This window comes from Melanerpes formicivorus, unplaced genomic scaffold (assembly GCF_026170545.1).
Source record: "Melanerpes formicivorus ecotype bairdi unplaced genomic scaffold, bMelFor1.0.p_v2 SCAF_50, whole genome shotgun sequence".
In the NCBI taxonomy this organism is placed as follows: domain Eukaryota; kingdom Metazoa; phylum Chordata; class Aves; order Piciformes; family Picidae; genus Melanerpes; species Melanerpes formicivorus.
In genome coordinates this window covers 158945-176375 of record NW_027142402.1, presented here as the reverse complement: position 1 = coordinate 176375, position 17431 = coordinate 158945, and the positions used below count along the sequence as shown (strand labels likewise).

At 53.2% G+C, this 17431-nt stretch overlaps 3 long non-coding RNA genes across 3 annotated transcripts; all 3 read left to right on the top strand.

The window, feature by feature from the left end:
• Positions 1-1264, top strand: LOC137452197 (uncharacterized). Its single transcript, XR_010990009.1, has 2 exons — positions 1-632; positions 722-1264. It is a non-coding gene; the product is annotated as an uncharacterized lncRNA (long non-coding RNA).
• A 483-nt stretch (positions 1265-1747) lies between these two features.
• LOC137452171 (uncharacterized) lies at positions 1748-3518 on the top strand. Its single transcript, XR_010989988.1, has 2 exons — positions 1748-1846; positions 2798-3518. It is a non-coding gene; the product is annotated as an uncharacterized lncRNA (long non-coding RNA).
• Positions 3519-6312: 2794 nt separating this feature from the next.
• On the top strand, positions 6313-13214 carry LOC137452194 (uncharacterized). The gene is made up of 7 exons (XR_010990007.1): positions 6313-6422; positions 8164-8325; positions 8419-8497; positions 9493-9997; positions 10542-10715; positions 10960-11119; positions 12582-13214. It is a non-coding gene; the product is annotated as an uncharacterized lncRNA (long non-coding RNA).
• The last annotated feature ends 4217 nt before the right edge of the window (positions 13215-17431 follow it).

Sequence of the window (17431 nt, the reverse complement as noted above, 5' to 3'; positions counted from 1 at the left end):
AATGGTTGAGGTACCACGCAGCTCTTACTGTGTCCGTTTGAAGTCCATTTTGCTTCGATTCTGGACAGCTTTTCTGTGCTCAGGGTGAACATGCCACAGGTGTAAGGGTGAATTTGTGTTCCCAGTGATCCTCTTCTTTGGGAGAGAATAATTTTTGTTCTGTTGCTCTTATGTGATGCCTCCGTGCTTTTAATGAGTTGGAAGGAAATTTTAAGTGGTATGGAAGCAGTATTCAGCAGGGACACTAAGGACCAGTTTTCAGTTAGTCCACGTGCCAGGCAATGCAGGTGAGAGGGCAGACTCAAATCAAACTCTCCAAAGCTTCTCATCATGTCTTCACATGGAGCAACTGCTCCTTCCCTTGCAGGCATCCTGGCTTGTTTCTAGGCTTAAGCATCTGTTGTGGACATTCTTTGCACTTTTTAACCCTCCTAAACACCGGGGGGATTCTTCAGGGAACAGTTTAGCTCAATCACAGCACTTATTTGTCTGTAAAATTTTGCCAGTGCTTCTGTAATAAAAAGGTTTTTATTTCTGCTGTAGCTTGCAAGCTGGTGACCACCGTGGGAGCACCGCTCTGTTGTTCACAGAGTGTTTTGTTGTTGCAAACTTGGGACAAATGTGAGATTTAGGTGAGTTACTTTCTTTAGAAGTGTCTGCTCAGCCATCCTCTTCCTGGATCTCTTGGACAGAAGAAAGGTTTGTCTCTCTCTGTTTGCAGTGCCCTGATGAGGACTTGTGCCAACACAGGCTCAGAAAGCTGAAACCACCGAAGGGTTTAGTGGATGAGAGCAAAGCTCAGCCAGTTGCTGAAGGTGGAAACCTTACCCAGAAGGCTGTCCCCAGCTCGGGGTGATAAAAAGAAGAGGAGCGTAGCCGCTCAGCTGTCTTTCCTTCTGTGATGCCACGTGGGGGTGGTAAGGGTGCAGCAGAGGATCAGTGAGGGAGGAGTGGGGGCAGTCTCCCACAAAGGCTGCTTGCAGACCTGAATGTTTGAAATGCCAGAACGTTCTTGGAGGGGAGGGAAAGCCCTGGGAAAGTGTGAGTGTGAGATGTTCCAGCAGAGGGAAAGCGGTGCTGTTTAGCAGGAGATTGCAGGACAGTGATTTGTATGCAGCAAGGCTTTGACCTGACTCCCCCTGGATCTCTGTTATCTTGAAATGCTTCCAGAATAGAAAAGCACAGCCTGAGCAGGCCACAGAGGGTTTGAACTGGAAATAGAAATATCAACTGTGTCTCTCTCAATTAAAACTTTGTGTGTGCTTGTGGTGTGTTGTTTTTTCTTGGAATGGAAAAAGCCTGGAAGGGAGCTCAGCAAAGCTGCTCCCCAGGCAGAGGTGGAGGACCTGCCCCAGACCTGCTGTGTTGGGAGTCTGTTACAGGGGTCTGCTGTTATCTAAAGTGGGCCTGGGGGGTATGAAAAGGGAATTTGGGGGTATCTGAATGGTTCTGAGGGCCTCTGCAGGGTCCTGATGGAGACTGGGGGGAGGTGGTGGGGTTTAGGGTCAGGCATCTCTGTGGGGTTCCAGGTTTTGGGGTCTTGCAGGAGCTGGGGAGGTCTCACTCTGGGTTTTAGTGTACCTGCAGCCCTGGGAGGCCCCAGCTTCGACTCCCCCTGCACCTAAAGGTAAGCTGGGTGCACCTCCAGGGCTTCAGATTGTGACAAAAGGGGTCAGTGCCCTGGCATCCCGGGCGCTTTGAAATGCCAGCGGCGGCTCCAGCCCCCTGTAAGCAGGGTCGTGCAGCCGCTCTGGCCGCTGCGTTGCATGCCCAGCTCCATTGCCCAGGGCGTCTGCTGCAGCGCCCGTCTGCGGTCCCGACCGGAAGCGCGCCGTGCGCCGCTTGGGTGAGTCGAGCAAAAGCGGGAAGACTTTGCAGAGCTGGGGGCGTCTGCGGGCGGGTAGCTGGCCGGGGGGTGCCCATGGGGAGCTGCCTGCGGGGCTGGAGGCTTCCCTCTTTCCCTTGGGCGGGGAGCAACTGGCACTTCTGAGGCCTTGTTTTGTCCTTTTGGCAATCCTTGTCAAGGCAGACAGAACGTAGCACTGCTGTGTATCATCATTTCTTGTCCTGCTCCTTCAGATATTCTTCATGTGGAAAGCACTCTCAGACTATCCTTTAGTCGCCACAAGCTGTATCAAAGGCCTGCCTCAGCTGATTTTTTGCCTCTTTATGTCTCCTGGCATAATGAGCTGCAGTCCTGTTGTGCAAGAATCCTGTCCTTCTTCCATGTGGATTGTCACTTGCACTAGTGCAAAATGGTTGAGGTACCACGCAGCTCTTACTGTGTCCGTTTGAAGTCCATTTTGCTTCGATTCTGGACAGCTTTTCTGTGCTCAGGGTGAACATGCCACAGGTGTAAGGGTGAATTTGTGTTCCCAGTGATCCTCTTCTTTGGGAGAGAATAATTTTTGTTCTGTTGCTCTTATGTGATGCCTCCGTGCTTTTAATGAGTTGGAAGGAAATTTTAAGTGGTATGGAAGCAGTATTCAGCAGGGACACTAAGGACCAGTTTTCAGTTAGTCCACGTGCCAGGCAATGCAGGTGAGAGGGCAGACTCAAATCAAACTCTCCAAAGCTTCTCATCATGTCTTCACATGGAGCAACTGCTCCTTCCCTTGCAGGCATCCTGGCTTGTTTCTAGGCTTAAGCATCTGTTGTGGACATTCTTTGCACTTTTTAACCCTCCTAAACACCGGGGGGATTCTTCAGGGAACAGTTTAGCTCAATCACAGCACTTATTTGTCTGTAAAATTTTGCCAGTGCTTCTGTAATAAAAAGGTTTTTATTTCTGCTGTAGCTTGCAAGCTGGTGACCACCGTGGGAGCACCGCTCTGTTGTTCACAGAGTGTTTTGTTGTTGCAAACTTGGGACAAATGTGAGATTTAGGTGAGTTACTTTCTTTAGAAGTGTCTGCTCAGCCATCCTCTTCCTGGATCTCTTGGACAGAAGAAAGGTTTGTCTCTCTCTGTTTGCAGTGCCCTGATGAGGACTTGTGCCAACACAGGCTCAGAAAGCTGAAACCACCGAAGGGTTTAGTGGATGAGAGCAAAGCTCAGCCAGTTGCTGAAGGTGGAAACCTTACCCAGAAGGCTGTCCCCAGCTCGGGGTGATAAAAAGAAGAGGAGCGTAGCCGCTCAGCTGTCTTTCCTTCTGTGATGCCACGTGGGGGTGGTAAGGGTGCAGCAGAGGATCAGTGAGGGAGGAGTGGGGGCAGTCTCCCACAAAGGCTGCTTGCAGACCTGAATGTTTGAAATGCCAGAACGTTCTTGGAGGGGAGGGAAAGCCCTGGGAAAGTGTGAGTGTGAGATGTTCCAGCAGAGGGAAAGCGGTGCTGTTTAGCAGGAGATTGCAGGACAGTGATTTGTATGCAGCAAGGCTTTGACCTGACTCCCCCTGGATCTCTGTTATCTTGAAATGCTTCCAGAATAGAAAAGCACAGCCTGAGCAGGCCACAGAGGGTTTGAACTGGAAATAGAAATATCAACTGTGTCTCTCTCAATTAAAACTTTGTGTGTGCTTGTGGTGTGTTGTTTTTTCTTGGAATGGAAAAAGCCTGGAAGGGAGCTCAGCAAAGCTGCTCCCCAGGCAGAGGTGGAGGACCTGCCCCAGACCTGCTGTGTTGGGAGTCTGTTACAGGGGTCTGCTGTTATCTAAAGTGGGCCTGGGGGGTATGAAAAGGGAATTTGGGGGTATCTGAATGGTTCTGAGGGCCTCTGCAGGGTCCTGATGGAGACTGGGGGGAGGTGGTGGGGTTTAGGGTCAGGCATCTCTGTGGGGTTCCAGGTTTTGGGGTCTTGCAGGAGCTGGGGAGGTCTCACTCTGGGTTTTAGTGTACCTGCAGCCCTGGGAGGCCCCAGCTTCGACTCCCCCTGCACCTAAAGGTAAGCTGGGTGCACCTCCAGGGCTTCAGATTGTGACAAAAGGGGTCTGGGGACATGTGAACGGGACTGGGGGTACCAAGGCGCTTCTGACCTCACCAAGGTGCTGGCTGGGCAGTTTGCTTTATTTTCTGACATTTTTGGGGGTGAATCAAAGGGAGTGGGGGGATTGTGGGTGGGCTGGTTCTGCCACGTGGGGCAGGAGGCTGCTGCAGCAGAGGAGCAGGTGAGCGAGGGCTGGGCCCCCCCCCTAAAGTGCTGAAAACTCTCGGAGGGGACCACAAAATCTTCAAAACTGTAAGCACTGGGGTGAGGCGAGGCGGAGGCAAACCTCTGGTTTGCAGCTGGAGAGGCAGGGGTTGGAGTGATGGTGCGTAAGAAATCTTTGGAAACGACCCCTGTCTGCCCTTTTTAAAGGCTTAGAGAATTGAAAAACAGAAGCCACAGAGGGGCTTGAGCTATAAGCAGAGCCTGTGTCATGCAAATTCCAAACAGTGGGGTGTGCGCGTTGTGGTTTGTAATGTAAATAGAAAAGATTCTGAGCAGGGCCGAGCCGAGCTGCTGCCCACGCCCAGGGAAGTGCTCAATCCCGCCCCGCCTGTGTAATGACACTGCTGCAATGGGCACAGCGCCTGCGCCCTAGCCCGGCTCTGCTCGCGCCAGAGCGGTAGGGTCCCGGTGGTCGCTATGGATACGGCGCCTGCGCCCTAGCCCGGCTCTGCTCGCGCCAGGGGGGCAGCGTCCCGGTGGTCGCTATGGATCCGGCGCCAGCGCCCTAGCCCGGCTCTGCTCGCGCCAGGGGGGCAGCGTCCCGGTGGTCGCTGTGGATACGGCGCCTGCGCCCTAGCCCGGCTCTGCTCGCGCCAGGGGGGGGCAGCGTCCCGGTGGTCGCTATGGATACGGCGCCTGCGCCCTAGCCCGGCTCTGCTCGCGCCAGGGGGGCAGCGTCCCGGTGGTCGCTATGGATACGGCGCCTTCGCCGCAGCGGGTCCGGTCCCGCGCACGCGCCCTCCTCGCGGGCTTCGCCCCGCTTTTCTGGCCGGGGGGGTGGGCGCCGCGCTGAGCAGCTTTGGAGCCGGAGCGGTGGCGGAGAGCCCTGATTCGGTGCCTGACGCCGTTCTGTGCCCCAGGGTGCCTGCGAACCGCCGTACTTTGGTGGGGCAAGGGGTCCTGGCGCATTCGGGGAGCTCGCAGTGCGGTTTCCGGTGTCGCTGCCGGCGCGGGACTCCCAGGTGTGTTCCTTCCGGCGTCTGAAGGTGGTCTGGGGCCATCGGCAGGGCTTTTGGGGGTGATGGAGGAGGTCTGGGGACACCTAAAAGGGTCTGGGGATACGTAAAGTTCTGGTGGGTCCATCTGAAAGGATCGAGGGTCGTGGGGAGGCAGCTGGGCACCTCCGTCGGACCCTTTGGGAGGTCTCTGCAGGCTCCCGTGGGAGCTGGGGGTGTCTCGGGGTGGGTTTGGGTTTGGGTTTGTGCTGCAAACAGCGTTGATAATGACTTAGAGAAAGACAGACAAGAGACTCAGTAAGTCTCTTGTATCGTGCTTCTATTCTGGCGCCTGACACAGGTAGGATCATTTCAAAAGAGCTGTGTGTCTTCAGAGAGGTTTGGGCAAACTTTTACACAAAAAGTTATCTGTCTATAATGACAGAGGTCCAGATGCTGCCTATCTATACAAAGCTTATCTATCTAAAAGAGCAGAAGTACACATATCATGCAGGTGTCCTTTATCGTATACAAAGGAGCATCTTGTCCAAGACTAACAGAAGTGAATCACTGACAAATCCTGTTATTCCTTCTCTATCCAAAGGCTGTCTGCCAGCCCCTCTCCCCCTCCCTGCGTTCCAGCATTTCAGCTAACAAGCGGAAAATTCTTATCAACTCTGTGGTTCTGTTAATGAGACTTTTCTGTTCATCAGTTCCCCCCTTTCTCACAGCCAACAGTATATTCCTATACTATATCTTCTTAAGTCAAACTTTGGACCCAGGCTTTCTGAGCTATCTTTCCCATGCTGACACTTGTGGAAGGTACTCTCAGATGTAGTCACCCAGTCTGATGCCCCCCAAGTCCAATTCATTGAGGCTTCCCCAAATAAAGGGGTCCTCATTTGGCCTCGAGGAAGTTCAGTGCATATCCAACAGTTAGAGAGATTAGTTTGCAAAGCCAATTCTTGCCTAACGTGTAAGTACATATTGCCTTCCCATCCCTCAATTTCCTTGCTGTGCTGCAAAGATTTTGATAGGAATTTCTAGGTATTAACTACAGCCAGGGCAATCCTTCAAGTGCCCTAGGAACGCAGTGAAAACCTTTTGGGAATTGTTCCTGCTCTGGTACTCCTCAAGCTATGAGGAGCTCTTCAGGGCAGCTCCAAGGTTAGGTTTGGATTCTCCTGGAGTCGCACACAGAACGAGTCTCACGATTCCAGTGGTCTAATTTCATAGCTGCATTTTCTTCTCTCTGCCTAGGTGACAGGACGACCTCACTAATGAAGGGAGATAGCCTGAGCTCTGCAGGAACCTTGAACCCAAGCAGCCAGTGCCTTCTGTGAGTACAAGCTGTCCTTGCTCAACGTGGAACTAGTTGAGAGCTGAAGCCAGACCACACCTTAATTCCCTCAGCTTCCTCTTCTGCAGATTAAACAGTCCCAGTTCCTTCAGCCACTCCTCGTAAGGCTTGTTATCCAGACCCCTCACCAGCTTTGTGGCCCTTCTCTGGACTCACTCTCTCACAAGGGGTGTCCTGGGGAACACCACTTGTGCCCGGCCGGCCACCGGCTGGGTTTAACTCTGTTCCCCACCGCTCTTGGGGCCCAGCCATCCATCCTGTTCTGCTGTCCAGCAGTCCCTTTGAAAAATAATCCATCTGAAAAAAGAAGTAGCAGAGAAGGAAAATTGAAGCTGCAAGGATTGCAGTCCCCTCAGTTCTGGTTGTAGCCAGGTGGGGGTTGGTCTCTTCTCCCAGGCAAGCAGCACCAGAACAAGAGGACACAGTCTCAAGCTGTGCCAGGGGAGGTTTAGGCTGCATGTTAGGAAGTGGTTTACAGCTTGGCCAAAGACTCTTCTGATCCCTGTCTTCTGGTCGTGACCAGCAGCGTGCACGGGTGGCCAAGAAGGCCACTGGCAACCTGGCCAATATCAGGAACAGTGTGGCCAGCAGGAGCAGGGAGGTCATTCTGCCCCTGCACTTGGCACTGGTTAGGGCACACCTTGAGTCCCGTGTCCAGTTCTGGGCCCCTCCGTTTAAGCAAGACGTTGAGTTGCTGGAAGGAGTCCGGAGAAGGGCAACAAAGCTGGGGAGGGGTTTGGAGCACAGGCCTGTGAGGAGCGGCTGAGGGAGCTGGGGTTGCTTAGCCTGGAGAAGAGGAGGCTCAGGGGAGACCTTCTTGCTCTCTGCAACTCCCTGAAGGGAGGTTGTAGCCAGGTGGGGGTTGGTCTCTTCTTCCAGGCAAGCAGCACCAGAACAAGAGGACACAGTCTCAAGCTGTGGCAGGGGAGGTTTAGGCTAGAGGTTAGGAAGAGGTTCTGCACAGAGAGAGTGATTGCCCATTGGAGTGGGCTGCCCAGGGAGGTGGTGGAGTCACCATCTTTGGAGGTGTTCAGGAGGAGACTGGATAGGGTGCTTGGTTGCATGGTTTAGTTGATTAGGTGGTGTTGGATGATAGGTTGGACACGATGATCTTGAAGGTCTCTTCCAACCTGGTCCGGTCCATTCCATTCCAACACCATCTAATCAACTAAACCACGGCACTGAGTGCCTCATCCAGTCTCTTTCAAAACACTTCCAGTGATGGTGACTCCACCACCTCCCTGGGCAGCACATTCCAAAGGCCAATCTCTCTTTCAACCTGCTCTATTCTATCCTATGAAGACCTTCTTCCTAACATCCAGGTTTAATTGGTGAGAGCAACAGACTTGGTTGCTGCCACCCGCTGCTAAGGGGTCTGAGTGGCCCCCAAATGGGGTTTGGAGGCAGGTAAAGGTTTCTTTTGGCATGTGAAGGGGTTTTGTGGGCATCTAGAAGGGGTGTGGAGCCCCCTGAAAGGGTCTGGGATAGTGTCAGGGGGTTCTGGGCTGGTCTACCAGCGGGTCTGGGGACATTAGAAGCGTCTGGGGGTACCTAAAACAGAGCTGGGCGTATCAGATGGGGGGTTTGGGTGCATCCAAAGGCGTTTTGTGGGCATCTAAGTTGGGGAATCTGGGGGGGTCCTGAAGGAGTTGGGGGGTTCTCCTCAAGCTATGAGCAGACACACAGACAGTTGTTAATGGACTTTCTTTGATCATTCCAGGTCTGGTGTGCTGGGACTGGCAGGATCTTCCTGAGCTGTCCACGTACAGTTTCTGTCGACACTCTTCAGCTCGTACATCCGGTTTGCTGACAGAGGGTGTGGGGTTTGTGGGGCCCGGCAGCGAGACTTTTCCAAAGAGGAGCTCTTCAGGGCAGCTCCAAGGTTAGGTTTAGATTCTCCTGGAGTCGCACACACAACGAGTCTCACGATTCCAGTGGTCTAATTTCATAGCTGCATTTTCTTCTCTCTGCCTAGGTGACAGGACGACCTCACTAATCAAGAGAGATAGCCTGAGCTCTGCAGGAACCTTGAACCCAAGCAGCCAGTGCCTTCTGTGAGTACAAGCTGTCCTTGTTCAACGTGGAGGTAGTTGAGAGCTGAAGCCAGACCATACCTTAATTCCCTCAGCTTCCTCTTCTGCAGATTAAACAGTCCCAGTTCCTTCAGCCACTCCTCGTAAGGCTTGTTATCCAGACCCCTCACCAGCTTTGTGGCCCTTCTCTGGACTCACTCTCTCACAAGGGGTGTCCTGGGGAACACCACTTGTGCCCGGCCGGCCACCGGCTGGGTTTAACTCTGTTCCCCACCGCTCTTGGGGCCCAGCCATCCATCCTGTTCTGCTGTCCAGCAGTCCCTTTGAAAAAAAATCCATCTGAAAAAAGAAGTAGCAGAGAAGGAAAGTTGAAGCTGCAAGGATTGCAGTCCCCTCAGTTCTGGTTGTAGCCAGGTGGGGGTTGGTCTCTTCTCCCAGGCAAGCAGCACCAGAACAAGAGGACACAGTCTCAAGCTGTGCCAGGGGAGGTTTAGGCTGCATGTTAGCAAGAAGGTCTTCGTAGAATAGAATAGAGCAGGTTGAAAGAGAGATTGGCCTTTGGAATGTGCTGCTCAGGGAGGTGGTGCCCAGGGAGTCACCATCACTGGAAGTGTTTAGAAAGAGACTGGATGAGGCACTCAGTGCCATGGTTTAGTTGATTAGATGGTGTTGGAATGGAATGGAATGGAATAGACTAGACCGGGTTGGAAGAGACCTTCAAGATCATCGTGTCCAACCTATCATCCAACACCACCTAATCAACTAAACCATGCAACCAAGCACCCTATCCAGTCTCCTCCTGAACACCTCCAAAGATGGTGACTCCACCACCTCCCTGGGCAGCCCATTCCAATGGGCCATCACTCTCTCTGTGCAGAACCTCTTCCTAACCTCTAGCCTAAACCTCCCCTGGTGCAGCCTGAGGCTGTGTCCTCTTGTTGGGCCCGGTGATGATCAAAGTTCTTTTCCAACCTGCTTACTCCTGTTTGGTTTTATTCTCCTGCATGAATTGTCAGTTCAAAGCACTCGCGAGAAATGGTGTGATGGCTGTGCTGCCAAGCATCAGACTGGGGACCGAAAGACAACCTCCTGTGGATCGATGTACCGGGATATTCCAGGAACCTCTGTGCTGCCATAGACCTGGACTTAAACTCGTTCCAGATGCCGCGGTGTGTTCCACATGACAATCGCACTCGGCACGTGAAGAGTGGCCAAGAGACTTCCCTTGTTTCCTTTGTGGAAGGCTTTTGTGTGTCCCCCGGCCCCGGGGGCCGTGTTCCTCTCGGGCAGGCTGAGGACGAGGCTGCCCTCGGCAGCAGGCGTGCCGCAAGCGGAGCGGCGAAGCTGTGTTCCTGGCAGTTCTCTCTCCGCCTGGATCAGGACGAAGGTGCCGGCCGACAAGGACTTGCACTGACACAGGGTCAGAGAGCTGAGAGCACCAAAGGGTTTAATTGGTGAGAGCAACAGACTTGGTTGCTGCCACCCGCTGCTAAGTGGCCCCCACGTGGGGTTTGGAGGCAGGTACAGGTTTCTTTTGGCGTGTGAAGGGGTTTTGTGGGCATCTAGAAGGGGTGTGGAGCCCCCTGAAAGGGTCTGGGATAGTGTCAGGGGGTTCTGGGCTGGTCCACCAGCGGGTCTGGGGACATTGGAAGCATCTGGGGGTACCTAAAGTGGAGCTGGGTGTTTCAGATGGGGGGTTTGGGTGCAACCAAAGGGGTTTTGTGGGCATCTAAGTTGGAGAATCTGTGGGGGTCCTGAAGGAGTTGGGGGGTTCTCAGTGAGGTTTTGGAGTCTCTATGGAGTCCCTGTTGTATCTTGGGTCTGCTGTGGGATTGGTAGTGACTGGGTGCTCCGGTTTTGGTGGCTCCAGGGCAGCAGGTACCCACAGGGCTGTGCCTTGCTTTATGTTCCCCAGCTGTGGGCCAAGCAGGAGCCCCAGGGGAAGGGAATTTCAGCATGTGGCGGGTGATAGTGGAGGCGACTTCCTGACAAAATGGCTTTGGGGGTTTGGTTAGGTCTTGTTTTTATGGTTGACTCACTCTTGCTTTCTTTCCTTTTTTTTCAGGGAGCTTAACTGCTTTGCCTGAGGACCAGTTGCAGATTTGTATTCGGCCTCAGCCACAAGCCCTGACACGGAGCGGGGTGCTTTGGTGTCAGAATGTGGAGCTGTTGGAAACCCAATTGCTCACTGAAAAAAAGAAAAGGAATAATTTGTCATAAAAAAATCCCCACAGTTCCTGTAAGCTTTCGAGTTCCTACTTAATAATATAAAGCAGTTTGTGGTTTGGTTGGTTTGTTTTTTTTCTTGTTGTGCTGCAAAGATTTTGATAGGAATTTCTAGGTATTAACTACAGCCAGAGCAAGCCTCTACTTGCCCTGGGAACGCAGTGAAAACCTTTTGGGAATTGGTTCTGCTCTGTTACTCCTCAAGCTATGAGCAGACACACAGGCAGTTGTTAACAGAGTTTCTTTGTGCATTCCAGGTCTGGTGTGTTCAGACCGGCAGGATCTTCCTGGGCCATCCGATTACGGTTTCCGTTGACACTTTTCAGCCCTTACATCCGGTTTGCCGACAGAGGACGTTGGTTTGTGGGCCCTGGCAGCGACAGTTTTCCAAAGAGGAGCTCTAAGGCCAGCTGCAAGGTTAGGTTTGGATTCTCCTGGGGTGCCTGTGCTTGAAAGCCCCCCAGAGGCCGTGCAGAGTGGTGCTCGCAGTAGCTCTGTGCAAGTCTGCCGTGGGCTCAGGAGGCCAGTATCTAGAGAGAGGGAAGGACAGAGACACTTCTAAGACAGTTTTAAAGAAATAATTATGAGAAGAGGCAAATTAATTCTGGGGACTCATGTGATATATCTGTTTAAGACAAAAAAAAAATGAAGGCGGTTTCTGACCATAACCAGGCTGACAAAGCACAGTAATGTGGTTTCCTATGGGATTCAACTCCTCCTGCATTGCACAGGACACTTCAACAGCTGTCCTGACAAGCTCTAAGTAATGAACTTAATCCACCCTGTGCGAGCAATGGGGCAAAAGATTACAAAATCCATGTATGCAGTTGAGATGTGTTACGTTGGGACGCCCAGGATACACCTCATCAAGCTCTCCTAGTTTTTAGACGCAAGATGGAAGAAGGAAGGGGGAAGACAGAGCAGAAGGTCTATTTAAATATGAAACTCCTAGGCTGAAAGAAAAGAAAAACATTTTAAAGAGCACTCAGTGAGACTCTGTCACCAGCATAGCTAATCACAGAATCACTGAGTGTTAGGGGTTGGAAGGGACCCCAAAATAGCATCCGGTCCAACCCCTGTGCCAGTGCAGGATCACCTGGGGCGGGTTTTGAATGTCTCCAGAGACTCCACTAACTCTCTGGGCAGCCTGCTCCAGGGCTCTGGCACACACAGTGAAAAGGTTTTCCCTTCTGTTCCTGTGGAACTTCCTCCTTTTATTCGTGGGACACAGCGAAGCCGCTGGGTCGTGTTGCTGCGGCAAGGTGACCCACCCTGTAGTTCAGGGCCTGGGTCTGTGCCTTCATGGCAGCCTGTTCCCTTGGCACCCTGTCAGCTTAACAGCCCTGTACTCGGGGCCTGTGTGACGAGTTGTGGAGCCCTCCATCCCCCTTCTGTCCCCAGCAGCAGCCCAAGGTCCCTGTAAGCAGGGCTGGGGAGGCTGCTTTAGGCAGCTAACAGGAACCAACCTTGCCTGGCCCTTAGGGGGCTGAGGTCAGTCCCTGGGCTCCTGAAGAGGTGGTGTTGCGCTGCTGCCAGGAGGGCCGGCCCGTAGGTGGGGCACGGGCCAGAGCCTGTGGCTCTCTGTGGGGCTTTTTGGGAGTGCTGCTGAGGCCTCACTCTGTCCTGTTGGCATCCTTTGTCAGGGTAGCCAGATCCTAGGCCTGATGTCTATCGTTAGCTCAATTGCAGAATTTCCTCGTCTGCTGTTCCTGTCCGTAAATTTTTGCCAGTGCTTCCGTAATAAAAAGGTTTCTATTTCTCCTGTAACTTGCAAGCTGGTGACCTCCTTAGGAGCACCACTGTGTTGTTCACAAAGTTCTTTGCTGTTGCAAAGCTGGGAGAAGTGTGAGGTTCAGCTGATGAAGTTTCTCTCTTTTAGAAGTGTCTGCTCAGCCGTCCTCTTCCTGGATCTCGGAGCTTTGTCTCTCCCTGTTTGCGGTGCCCCGACAAGGACTTGCGCCGACGCATCCTCGGGAAGCTGAAACCACCAAAGGGTTTAATGGGTGAGAGCAAAGCTCAGCTGTGTGCTGAAGCTGCAAACCTTGCCCAGAAGGCCATCCCCGGCTCGGGGTGATAAAAAGAACAGGAGCGTAGCCGCTCGGCTGTCTTTCCTTCTGTGATGCCACAGCGGGGTGGGCGAGGATACAGCAGAGGAGCAGTGAGGGAGGGGTGAGGGCAGCCTCCCACAAAGGCTGCTTGCAGACCTGAAATGCCAAATGTTTGAAATGCCAGGACGTTCTTGGAGGGGAGGGAAAGCCCCGGGCAAGTGTAAGAGTGAGTGTGAGGTGTTCCAGCAGAGGAACAGCGGTGCTGCTTATTGAGAGATTGCAGAAGGGCAGTGATTTGTGTGCAGAAAGGCCTTGACGTGACCCCCCTCTGTTCTGTAGAAAGGCTTCTAGAGGAGAAAAGCACATCCTGAGCAGAGCCACGGGGGGGTGTGGGGTGTAGTTTGAAACAGAAATAGCAACTGTCTCTCAATTAAAACAGTGGATTGTCTTTCGTGTGTGTGTGTGGTGTGCTGTTTTTTCATTGACTGGAAAAAGCTCTGCAGGGAGACCAGCTGATCTGCTCCCGAGGCACAGCAGCACCGGACCTGCTGAGCGTTGGGGGCCTGTTAAGGAGGGTCTGCTGTCATCTGAAGTGGGCTTGGGGGTATAAAAGGGGAATTTGAGGGCAATAGGATGGCTATGGGAGGGGGTGGGGAAGCGCCGTGCGTCACAAGGGGGCGGGGCTTGAGTGCAATAGGATGGCTATGGGAGGGGGCGGGGAAAGGCCTGAGGGAGGTTGCAGGAGGCGGGGCAGGAGGACTGGAGGCGGGGCTGGAGGGCGAGAATGGGATGGCTATGGAAGGGGGCGGGGCTCGAGGAGGGCAGCAGGATGGCTATGGTGGGCTACGGAGTCCCTGTTGTGTCGGCACAAGGGCTACGGCTGCTGCGACGGTACAGCCTCGCCCTGCCAGCCTAGCAGGGGATCTCCTGCTTGGCTTGTGTGGGCTCCAGGTAGGGTTTGATCTCTGTCAGTCAGGAAGGAAAGGCTGAAAAGGAAATTGCTCAGTCCACGCTTTTACCGAGGAGCTGAAACTTCTGCCAGTGTAGACTCCAACCGAGCAGGTAGGTAAGCAAGCAGAAGTCCTCTGATGGGTATAACGGGGGTGGCAAAGAGACTTCCCTTGTTTCCAGTGTGGAAAACCTCTTGTTTGTCCCCTGACCCCAGGAGCTTCTCACAGGGGCTGTGTTCCTCACTAACAGCAAGGCTGCGCTCGGCCCCTGGGGATGCTGCAACCGGAGCAGAGAAGTTGTGCTCCTGGCAGTTCTCTCTCCACCTGGATCAGGATGAAGGTGCAGGCCATTGCTCTGCAGCTGGGCACTGCTGAGAGCTGCAGCTGGTGCCCAGATCAAAGACAGCTTTGTCTCTAAGGCCAGTGCTTCTCTGCAGAGGAACCAAGATTTCTCTGCAGGTGCTGCCCAGGGTTCCTCATCTGCTCAGAATGCCCAGCTCCAGTGCCAGGCTGATGTCACCTCACAGCCGTCACTCTGTCGGTGCTCGCCTAGGAGTGCCGGAAATCTTCCTGGAACTATTGGAGAAAAGGAAGCTTTGTCTGTCTCTGTTTGCGGTGCCCTGAGAAGGACTTGTACCGACACAGGCTCAGAAAGCTGAAACAAAACAATGAGAGCAACAGATGGAAGAGATGGGTTGATTGCCAGCAAGAAATGCACCAACTGCAAGGTGGTTTTGGTGTAGTAAATCCCAGAAGGTAAATCAACATTGCCAAATGGCAGTGTTTCCTCTTCACCATGGGTTACCCTATTAGAATATGTATTTCCAGCATAGAGGGGATCTTTGCTGCGTGACTAAGAGTGGGATCGTTCCAGTGGGAAACATCATCTGCTCCTGAGCCATTGGAATCTCCCCCAGAGAGACGCAGAGCTGCTGTGCTGACAGGCAGAAGCAACCAGAAGGGTTTCAGGTTAGGGGTAGGTGTTGATTCTGGCCTAGAAACCCCTTAATGAGTTTTGTGCCTTGTTACCTGAGAAACAAAGTTTGTCCTGTTGTGTTTCCACCCCTAGTAAAAGCTGAAGAGCTTTGGTTCACCATGCTAAGTTGGCAGGGCAGGAAGACATCAGCGCCCAGCCTCCAGCCACGCCCGCTGGAACATCCTTTCCAATTAGTACGCTACCTCTTAGGTTTCCAACCTGGGTATTCAAAGAACGCCGAGGAAAGTGGGGGCAGGTGCTTTTGCCAGGCAGCCTCCAATGAGCAGGCCCGGGGCAACGAGGAGGTGGCAGCAGCCAGCACATGCAGGCATTTCCTGGGGCTCAGTGAATGTTTAGAGCTCAGGGGCTCAGCCTGTGTTTCCGCTTCCTTTTCTTCAGCACAGGAGTTCGGTTTGGCTGTCCGGAGCCTTGCTCTGCACCCGAATGCCGTACCGAGCGTGAGGGAAAGATGAAGCAACACCCACGTAGGCACCCAGGGAAAAAGCGGAGGTTGTCTTAGGAGCCGGATTGAGACAAAATTCACCCAACTCCTTCTGCGGTGGTGTACGGGAAAGAGTCGGTAGGGGAAGCCGCAGGACAGCCTGCAGCAAAGCTCAGGACTTGTTCCCTCGCCTCTGCCTTCTGCACGTCTCCTCGTCGGCTGCCTGTAAGCGAGACGCTTCACCAGCTGGCTTGTTTGAAATCAGCAAAGTTATGGCATGGAAGTTATCTGGTAGGAGTCGTTGCTAAACAGATGCAGTTGAAGCTTTGTATCTTCCGTTCTCTCTACTAGTTATTCTAATCTTGCCCTGTTGGTTTAGCCCATCAGTTTTCATGTTCTCTTCATCTATTAATAGCAGAAGAAAGGGCCCCTTGATTCCAGTATTTCTTGCTGTAGTTCAGAGGTAGAGTTGGCTTTCCCTCTGACCTTTTATACTTTGTGTTAAGTGGAACCCAAAACTGAATAGGATACTTTGTGTAAAGCTTGAGCAGCCCTTAACTTTCCAATTATTATACTGCATGCACTACTGCTTTGCAACATTTACAGGACTGTGGTGGTGTCAGACAGTTCACTTGCATTTAGCTCCTCAGGGGCCAGGCCTTCCTTTGGGCTGATAGTCTTGGCCAAAGCTGCAATGTTCAGTCCTTGCTGTGAAAGGCAGGAGGTTCATCAGGAGGTTTCCTTTCTGAGGAGGTTCCCCTCAGAAAGGAAACTGGTGACATGGTCACAAGTGATGAGGAAAAGGCTGAGGTGCTTAATAACTTCTTTACCTCAGTCTTCACTGCAAGGGCCTCTAGCCACACTCCTGATGTTATGGAAGTCAAAGCCAGGGACGGGGAGGAAGAACTGCCCATTGTAAGTGCAGATCAGGTTCGTGATCATCTGAAGAACCTGAAAGTGTTCAAGTCCATGGGACCCGACGGGATACACCCACGGGTGCTGAGAGAACTGGCAGAGGAGGTTGCTAACCCCCTCTCTATTATATTTCAAAAGTCATGGCAAGCTGGGGCAGTCCCCACAGACTGGAAAAGGGGAAACATTGCCCCCATCTTCAAAAAGGGCAAGAAGGAGGAACCGGGGAACTCCAGGCCACTCAGTCTCACCGCTGTGCCTGGAAAGATCATGGAGCAGATCCTCCTGGAGTCACTACTCGCTCAAAAGAATAGTGAAGAGGTGATTGGGAACAGTCAGCATGGCTTTGCCAAGGGCAAATCCTGCCTGACCAACCTGGTGGCCTTCTATGAGCAGGTGACAAAATTAATAGCTGAGGGGCGAGCAACTGATGTCATTTACCTGGACCTGAGCAAAGCCTTCGACACTGTCCCGCACCACAGCCTGGTCTCCAAACTGGTGACACATGGGTGTGATGGGTGACCACTAGATGGATAAGGAACTGGCTTGATGGCCACACCCAAAGAGTGGCTGTCAATGGCTCCATGTCCCAGTGGAGGCCAGGGACAAGCGGAGTCCCTCAGGGATCAGTCCTGGGACCTGTCTTGTTCAACATCTTTGTGGGTGACATGGACAGTGGCATTGAGTGCACCCTCAGCAAGTTTGCTGATGACACCAAGCTGTGTGGTGCAGCAGACACGCTGGAGGGAAGGGAGGCCATCCAGAGGGACCTGGACAGGCTGGAGAGGTGGGCACAAGCCAACCTCATGAAGTTCAATAAGAGCAAGTGCAGGGTCCTGCATCTGGGTCGAGGCAATCCCAGGCACAAATCCAGGCTGGGCAGTGACTGGCTGGAAAGTAGCCCTGAGGAGAGAGACTTGGGGGTGCTGGTGGACGAAAAGCTCAACATGAGCTTTCAGTGTGCTCTTGCAGCCCGCAAAACCAATCAGATCCTGGGCTGCATCAGGAGAAGTGTGGCTAGCAGGTCGAGGGAGGTGATCCTCCCCCTCTGCTCAGCCCTGGTGAGACCCCACCTGGAGTACTGTGTCCAGTTCTGGAGCCCCTATTACAAGAGGGATGTGGAGGTGCTGGAACGTGTCCAGAGAAGGGCCACAAGGATGATCAGAGGGCTGGAGCACCTCTCCTATGAGGGCAGACTGAAGGAGTTGGGGCTGTTCAGTCTGCAGAAGAGAGGGCTCCGAGGTGACCTAATTGTGGCCTTCCAGTATCTGAATGGGGCCTACAGGAAGGCTGGGGAAGTTTGCTTTATTTTGTGCCTTTTTGGGGGCGAATCAAAGGGAGTGGGGGGATTGTGGGTGGGCTGGTTCTGCCACGTGGGGCAGGGGGCTGCTGCAGCAGAGG